At 43.0% G+C, this 8,970-nt stretch overlaps 1 pseudogene; it reads left to right on the top strand.

Annotated features, from left to right (window-relative positions):
- Nucleotides 1-1,720: 1,720 nt before the first annotated feature.
- Nucleotides 1,721-5,291, top strand: LOC147432644 (receptor-like protein kinase FERONIA pseudogene; annotated as a pseudogene).
- The last annotated feature ends 3,679 nt before the right edge of the window (nucleotides 5,292-8,970 follow it).

The raw sequence follows: 8,970 nt of genomic DNA on the forward strand, positions 1-8,970 counted from the left end.
ATGGAGATGTCTCTTTAGCTCCGATTTGTTATCTATGTAGGTTCCATTTTGTGAACTAATGTTGTGTGTCCACCAATGTGAAAGGACACCCACACACAAACATTATGTAAATTGATGGAATGTCACAAATAAATTGATTCGTTCTATATCGTTTTGTGCCTCTACCTTTTTGAGAGAGAGAGAGAGCCCTTGTCTAGATAAAATAGTAATTTCTACATGGTATCAAGGAGTTGGACTGTCCTACCTATGGGTGCCCCCCCTCGTTTCTCTGCACCAAGCCGCCTCTCTCTCCTAATTTTCCCCAATGCACCCGATGGTGAGCGAAAAAATCCAAGCAAAGATGGTACTTCGGTCCATGCAAAAGATGAATACGTGCATGATGCAAAGGGCATACCACAAGAAGAGGATGCCACTCAAGGCGAAGGCAACCTCCTGCTAAGTCACGAAGATTAAGGGCCAAAAGACCCTGACAAAGCATCCACCTATGGACTATGCCAAAATGTGATGATAAATGCCTCATCCTCTGAATTCTCTGTGCAACATGTGAGCCAAGGTGTGCAAGGTGAAGAACTCACACCACCCTCTGAGCACGAAGAACCCACATTCCGTGAGCATGGCTTCTTACCCACGAACTCCCACTGTGGGTTGGATCCATCTCTCCTCCCTAGGCCACGGCACCGCGCCTAAATACTCCTCTCCATGATATAGCAAATAGATTGTCTAATGCCAAGTTGCATGCTAGTAGGCGGGACATGATTGTAGAGACTCGTATGTGCCGGTTATCTCTCTCATCTTTGCTTGAATGGCTCCTTGCAAGGCCCCATTTGTATCTATTGCCAATCTTCAAATGGTTGAGAAATTTGTTGCTTGTGCATCTTTTTCATGCTCCACAATATCTACTCAGATAGTTTTGCTTGCTTACTCATAGTTCTCTTCTTAGGTAGTGTCACAAATCAGAATTGAATGCATTGCAAGCTCATCCCCAATGGCAAATGCCCCAAAGTTCGAAGTTCATGTAATGGTTATCATCATATGAGTGTGGGTAACATACCTTGTTTGTATAGTCCAAAACTTTGATCAAGATTCACAAAGTTACATTTTTCTAGCTTTTTGAGGTAGATTCAAAAGAAAATTACCTACAACTTTGAAATCACAACACACACCCAACTCCCGCAGGTGGAGGCAACTCGATTCTTAAGGTGAGTCTTTCGGATTGGATAAGATTGGCTACTTCTTAAGGTGAGTCTTTCGGGTTGGATAAGATTGGCTACCATGTCTTCAAGAGGTGTTGAACCCACCACCTTTGAACTCATAGGCTATGACTCTTCCAATTGAGCTAACAAAGACAAAATTCAAAATGGGCAAATTTTCTTTATACCCATTGGAAGACAAAATTACCCATCCGCGGACCTGTCGTACAAAAGAAGGGGAAAAATGCCCATCAAATCCCATCGCTAGACCGTCACCATCACCATAGGAGTTTTGCTAAGAAGGATTTGTTGGATTGAATAAAACAAAATGCCATAAAAATTTTAGATTTTTCATCGTCTTCATAAGTACGTGTAAATTGGTGGCATGTGTTTGCAAAAGGTTAAAAGTGGGTTAGCTAGGAGTCTAAATGTGGATGGTGTCGCCGTCCCTGGACGTGCCAAAAACATATTTGTGACACCCACGTTAGTGCACCCCTCCTGCTCTCTCTCTCTCTCTCTCTCTATCTCTCACTCACTCACACACACACTTTTTTGTTTGTAATATCTCTCTCTCACCCACCCACACACACACGCGCGCGCGCGCGCGCACACACACCGTTGACATGGAAATAGGGGTCGAATTGGCATAATGCGTTTGGTACCCATTGATAGCCCACCAATGCATGAATTTTCCAAATTTGCAGATAGCTGCCATAGCCAACAAATCAGGAAAGCAGAGGGCATTGCTAGAAACATTCCCTCTTTTGATTGCTTCACCAACGGCATGGATGATGATGATAGTACTTGATCCAAACTCTGCCTACACCTTCCATTGCCATAGTCAGTAAGAGAGCTTTCCTGCTCCAAGCCTTCCTTCCATTGCCAGCAAAGAGGGCAATTTTGTTGAAGGAAGAGAAGAAAAACATCTTGCAGCTTTATGACAGATTGACGTGGGAAACCGGGCTGTGTTGAAACCCTGCTACAGCGCTTATCTCCATGATCGGAGCTGGCTCTCTCTTCAAAATGCTAATGCCAGCCTAATTCTTCATCACCATAGCCAGAAGATGGGCCTCTCCAAGGTACATTCGCACTTCTTCCACCCTGATGGCCGCCGTCGCCTTGTCTCCAGCATAGCCCTCCTCATCTTCATCACATTGTCTTTCGCTTGCTCGGCTTCGTCCGCAATGGTTTTCAAACCACAGGATGAGCATCGCATAGCATGCGGCGAGGCAAACAACGTCACCGATGGTCAAGGCCGAGTATGGGTTGGAGATGGCGGTGGCACCGCCGCCTCTTTCCTGAGTCTCAACTCTGGCAAGGATACATCAGCTTCAACAACCATTCAAGATGTTAACATCCCTGATGTCATCCCCTTTTCAAAGGCACGCATTTTCACATCTCCGGCAACATACTCGTTCCCTGTTTCGCCTGGGCGGCATTCGGTTCGCCTCTACTTCTACCCCTTTGCCTTCTCCACATTTGCTCCAGCAGATGCAATTGTCTCGGTCCATGTGGATGCATACATATTGATGAGCAATGTGAGTCTTTCTGATCTGATGTACGCAGATAATCTCGCGTATGTATTTAAAGAGTTCTCTGTCAATACAACCGAAGATTTCTTCACACTTAGCTTCATCCCAGGCATGGCGAACAATGCGTATGCTATGGTGAATGGCATAGAGATTTTGTCCATGCCGGACAACCTGTATGAGAGTTCTCTCAATGCAGTGGGTCTAGGGGAAATCATACCGTTTCCTCTCCGAGGAACGGCTATGGAGACCTTGTACAGGTTAAATGTGGGAGGGCAAACTGTTGTGGAAGGGAAAGATGATCTTGGCAGGCTATGGCAAACAGATCTTGCCTATACTATTGGGGCCGTCCAGGGAGTCTCTGCTTCGGCAGAGGACCCTGTGTCGTATGGGAATCTCGACAATTACACGGCCCCGATAGATGTCTACAACTCTGCACGATTCATGTCAAATGACAATGGGATCAACTTGCAGTTCAACCTCACTTGGAACTTCTCTGTTGACACCAATTTCACATACTATCTCCGCCTTCACTTCTGTGAGTTCCAATACGACAAGCCCAACATGAGGGTGTTTGACATCTATGTAAACGATGCGCTTGCAATGGGGGCATATGATGTTGTTGCTGCAGCAGGAGATGAGCTCATTGCAAATGTTCTTGATTTTTCTCTAACTTTGCAAGGTGCGGATTTGCCATCCATCTCTGTGCAGCTCCATCCCAACAATTCGACAAACTCATCCTTCTACAATGCCATACTCAATGGCATCGAAATCTTTAAGATGAATGACACGGCCGGTAATTTGCAGGGGCCGCCCCCTCCAATCATGATTCCGGCACCTGCGTCGAAATCATCCGCAGGCTCTGGGTCTACTGGCACCAATAAAATGGCTATGGTTGGTGGAGTCATTGGGAGCATTGTGGCTTTGACCGCCATTATTGCAGGATTTGTATGTTTCCGACGCCGACGACAACAAAAATCAAGAAAAGGGGGAAGAAGTGGTAGGACTACCTCATCATGGCTACCCTTACCCACTCATTCTAGAACTGGTATATCTCAATCTATGGTTAGCAAGCTCTCATCGGCATCTCGGAAGAGTGCCACCAGCAGCTATGTCTCCTCTGCGCCCTCCAACAATTGCAGGTACTTTTCTTTCTCAGAGATTGTTGATATGACCAACAATTTCAATGAGGATAATGTGATAGGCGTCGGAGGCTTTGGCAAAGTGTATAAAGGGGTATGTGATGATGGAACAACCATTGCAGTGAAGCGTGGCAACCCCACATCAGAGCAGGGTATAACAGAATTTCAGACGGAAATCGAGCTCTTGTCAAAGCTCCGGCATAGGCATCTTGTCTCTCTTATTGGCTTCTGTGAAGATCACAATGAGATGATTCTAGTCTATGATTATATGTCAAATGGTCCTCTTCGAGGTCATCTGTATGGGGCTGGCTTGCCTCCTCTCTCTTGGAAGCAGAGGCTTGACATATGCATCGGATCCGCGCGTGGTCTTCACTACTTGCATACCGGTGCGGCTCATGGCATCATTCACCGCGATGTGAAGACCACAAACATCTTACTTGATGAGAACTTCGTCGCAAAAGTGTCCGACTTCGGGCTCTCCAAGACGGGGCCTTCTCTAGATCATACACATGTGAGCACAGCTGTGAAGGGCAGTTTTGGGTACCTTGACCCAGAGTACTTCCGGCGGCAGCAGCTAACAGAGAAATCAGATGTTTATTCCTTCGGTGTTGTGCTTCTGGAGGCGCTCTGCGCTCGGTCGGCCATCAACCCTACCCTTCCTAGGGATCAAGTCAATATGGCTGAGTGGGCCATGAATCATCAGAAGAAAGGCATGCTAGAACAGATTATAGACCCATATTTGGTAGGGAAAATCAGCAAAGAGTCGCTCAAGAAATTCGGTGAAACCGCCGAGAAATGTTTGGCGGAGTCAGGCCTTGATAGGCCGACGATGGGGGATGTGCTATGGAACTTGGAGTATGCATTGCAGCTTCATGAGGCTTCTACAGAGAGAGATCTTGACGTGAGCAATCCCAAAGTGAAGGAAGTAGAGCTACCAGATCTAGGTGGCAAGATGATGGAAGTGGGTCACGAAAGTCCGACGGTAAGCGAGGATTCAGACGATCCAAGTGCAAGTGCCATCTTCTCGCAGCTAGTGAATGGTCAAGGAAGGTAAGCTACTGTAATGGACCTTCACAACTACTGAGAGCTGTGTTATGGAGGGCCATGAGGCTATGTCAAAGCTCAGCTCAATATGGAAAGGTACATCAAGGGCTTGTAAATGACACAATGTTTTAAGGCAATCCTCTCCTCCCTCATATCACTCACACACACAGACAATACAACACTCATACTTCCACAATTCAATGTTAAGGTGACTCGCCGAATACGTCGATGTGAGGCCAAGACGACGGCAATGATCATGTCTTCTCACCTTCTCTTCTCTCTCTCTGGACTCTTGTATCTGTGTCTGTTTTTTTCTTTCTTTTTGGATTGAAGGATAATCAAAGTAGCAAATGCTAGCCTTGAAATGTCAGCCATCATTCATTGTAGTTTGGTCAGAATAATTAGAAAAGCTATATTCTTCTAGTCATGGTTGCTTTCATGTCAAGGGCTGTATTACTGCCCTTGGTAAAATGGTTTTGCATGATTTTTTCTCTTCAAAGGGGTTCATTTTTGTCTCAAGCAAATTTACTAGGCTATGCAAGCTTTTTATGCACCTCTCTCTCTCTCTCTCTCTCTCTCTCTCTCTCTCTCAGCGTAGGCACATGCAGTGCGCCCCGCGTCTCAAGCGGTGGAAAAAGGGTTATGGCCCAGTGCCAGCGCTGCATGCATCTGCCCGTTTGAATCGCAGAAGCCATCGGCAGCTCACCCTCATCGTCGGAACTGAGAGGAGCTCGTCCTAACAGTTATTGGCAGTGAAGCACCGGTTGCTTGGCTGGAAGATCCTCCATTGGGCTGCAGCGTTCTGCACTCTGTCAGAAGGCACTTTTAGCTCTCTCTTTCTCTCTCTCTTGCTTTCTCTCACTACGACACCTCAAAGCTGCTCGATATGCGCCGGTAGCCGTCGGCAGTGCAGGCAACCGTTTTGACACCGGCTACTGTGCATGTGCGCAGTCTATCTCTCTCTCTCTCTCTCGGCGGCGGCTGTTGAGGCCCTTCCTTGTCAAAAAACAGGAAGAATTCGAGGCGGCCTATCCTCAAGAGGGATCTAGGGCCCAATTTAGGTGGCGCGGTGTAGGTTTGATCTCCATCGCCGGATCGCCAGGTACGATAGGGGTAAACCAGGTATCTGTAAATTGGGGGTGTAAACATGTGTGCTTGAAAGATCACTTGGACGACATGTCCACATGTACATGTGACATGTAATATGATGGTGGTGAGGTTTCCGCGTGAAGACCATGAGGACGTGGATTCAACCGCACGTGATACGAAAGTGGTAAACTAGGTAAGGTGTATTAGGGTTTTTTTTTTTGCTTTAGAAGGATTGAATGGTCTAAATTACTAGGGGTCTAGACCACCAAGTGATATGTCAAGAGTATTGGCAATATATTGGCGGCAAAATGGATATTAATTTGTAGATGAATTACTTTATGTATAACTCAGCATGTTGTAACATAACATTTGCAAAGACAATTAATCAAGAGTCAATCACGCATGCACACATGAACCGAAACACAATTAGAGAGAGAGAAAAGATTTGACATGAGTTAAAGGTCGGATTTTTGGAGCCGGCCCCAGTCCGAAAGGAATTTTTTAAAAAAACTTATCTCTTCAATTGAAGAGCATTTGATTGCTTACAATGCTAATATAACACTTCTCGCTAATTGAATTAGACGGATGATTTGACAACATCTTGTGAATAGACTTGATCTGCAATTACTTCATAGGACCCAATCTCAAGGCTTTAAACACCTCGCGGATGATAAGATCTACGGAGATTAAGTAAGAACCTAGGTGCAAAAAGAGGAATGTATAAGCATTAAAAAGTAAAAACGTGCTCCATTGTTAATTAGCATAAACAATATCATTAGTCATTGAGACTAGACAAAGAAGATGATGAACCTTAAGAAGAGCATGGAGACTTTACTTCAAACTGAGGATTGTATGGAACTTGAAGAGCCAAGAAGACGAAGTGCCTCTGCTCTCTTTAGTACAGTTCATCAAAAAAATGAAAAAATCTCACTTTTGCGGTCCTCAAGTCGAAAACATTTGAACATGAAAGTTGTTCATCTCAATGTTTTTCATAAGATTTGTGACCCAATATTTAAGAAGTGTCTTCTTTTTAAAGTTATTTTAAAAATATTCACATTATGTCCTTTAGAGACAATTTTCTAATTTTAGAACACTTCTTTTATCTTCTCTCTCGAATGGGAGGCTTGTGGACCATGTCCCTTATTTCCACATAGCTTTAGCTTTGCATCTATGGATAATAACACCTTGGCTCTCATTCCCAACTATTAATTAACCATAATACCCACTTTCATAGACTTTTGGGATCCGTTTTAGACTCTTTTGAACTCGTAAATATCTCGTTTTCGTCCCATAAAATCTGAAGTGGATCCTTGTGGGATTTCTTTACCACTTTTATAAAATGCATTCATCTTCTGGAACTCTCAAGTTCTAAAATATATTTTATTATTTTTATTAGCCCTTTTACTATTTTGTATTTTCTCTCACTAGAATAGCCAATTTTAAAGAGAGAAAATCGTTTTAATAAAAAAAATAAAACTTGGTGACATTACCTCACCCTTGAAATCATAGTCGTCCTTGACTATGCATATGTACAAGAGATGTATCTTTGGTCCATTGGCTTTTTGCTTATGATCCACTTTTATCATATTGATATCTTTTCAAAGTAGATTACCGATCTACTTAGCACTTGGGAGGAAATCTGTCACAAGTATGCGGATCTATTTAGCATTAGCACATTTTTTAAGAAGCTTGCAAGAAGGTTACTCGCTACTTGGAAGAAAGTTTCTCGCAAATGTGCCACATTTGGTATACATACACTTAAAACATTTACACTAAAGAAGAACATGAGAGAAGACATTTCAAGGGAGAGAATCATGGTATTCTTCAGAACAATTGCCATGGAATACATTGATATAAATACATTAAGGCTTTGTGTGTAATTCATTGTAGGTTTCTACAAGGGTCATGCTATCATTTAATTGTGGCTTTTACATCCATTTAGCATCTTGAAAAGGATAATTATTGAATTTGACTTAATACTTATGCAAAACCTTACCATTACGAAGAATTTTGTCTTCATGGATGAAGGATATACTCAGGTTGCAATATCTCTTCAACTCCTTCAAATTTAAGAGAATTTTTTGCTACCGGCTCTTGTGGTGGATTACTCCTATAGCTTTTGAGCATACTAACATAGAATGCGTTATGGATCGACCAATGACAGGGAAGCTTAAGTTGATAAGCCATTTCATTGATTGGCCTTTTAATTTGAAAAGGTCCATAATACTTGTATGCTAGTTTAACATAGTACTTTTGATCAGCTATGAGCTCACCTTGCCATTTTTTTCGTGTAGTGCGATGAGCTTTTGAAAAATTTTAGGAGAGCCGAGTCATTTTCTTTGAACTAGAGAGCTCATCTCTGTTTGTCAGCAACATCTTTGTGCTTTTTTGTACCATGGGTAATAAATGCATGGCATGATCTAGGAAATCTACATGAGCTACGAAGTTTCATTGGAATGTGGTCATACTATAGAAGATTCATAAGAAATTTCTCTGTTATAGCAAGACCATTACATGATTCATAAGATATTTCTCTATTATAGCAAGACTAGGAAGTGCATCAAAATGTATGGATTGATAAAGAGCAAAATATATTCACCGAAACTAGAAAGATACTTGTGTCTCAACCTATTTTAGTAATTGCCTCCAAGAAGAGCATGCCATAACATATGAGAGTCAACGATTGCACTTTGATGAGATAAGCCTTGAAATCCATGAAAAAAGAGCTTTTAGGTTTCTTACATGCCTTGAGTTCATGGAGGCATTATTTTCTTGGGATGCCCTTCATCATACAAACAGATCATCAAAGTTGCAAGTACTTCATGATGCAAACCAAGCCATCTGACAAACAAATGAGGTGGGCAATTTTTCTTTCACACTTTTATTTTCAAATTGCTCACATTCTTGGAAAGAACAATCAAGTAGCTGATAGACTATCATGAAGACCTTGTTGCAATGTTGTGTATGTAGCCTCTC

This window comes from Adiantum capillus-veneris, chromosome 20 (genome assembly GCF_014529385.1).
Source record: "Adiantum capillus-veneris isolate H3 chromosome 20, ASM1452938v2, whole genome shotgun sequence".
In the NCBI taxonomy this organism is placed as follows: Eukaryota; Viridiplantae; Streptophyta; class Polypodiopsida; order Polypodiales; family Pteridaceae; genus Adiantum; species Adiantum capillus-veneris.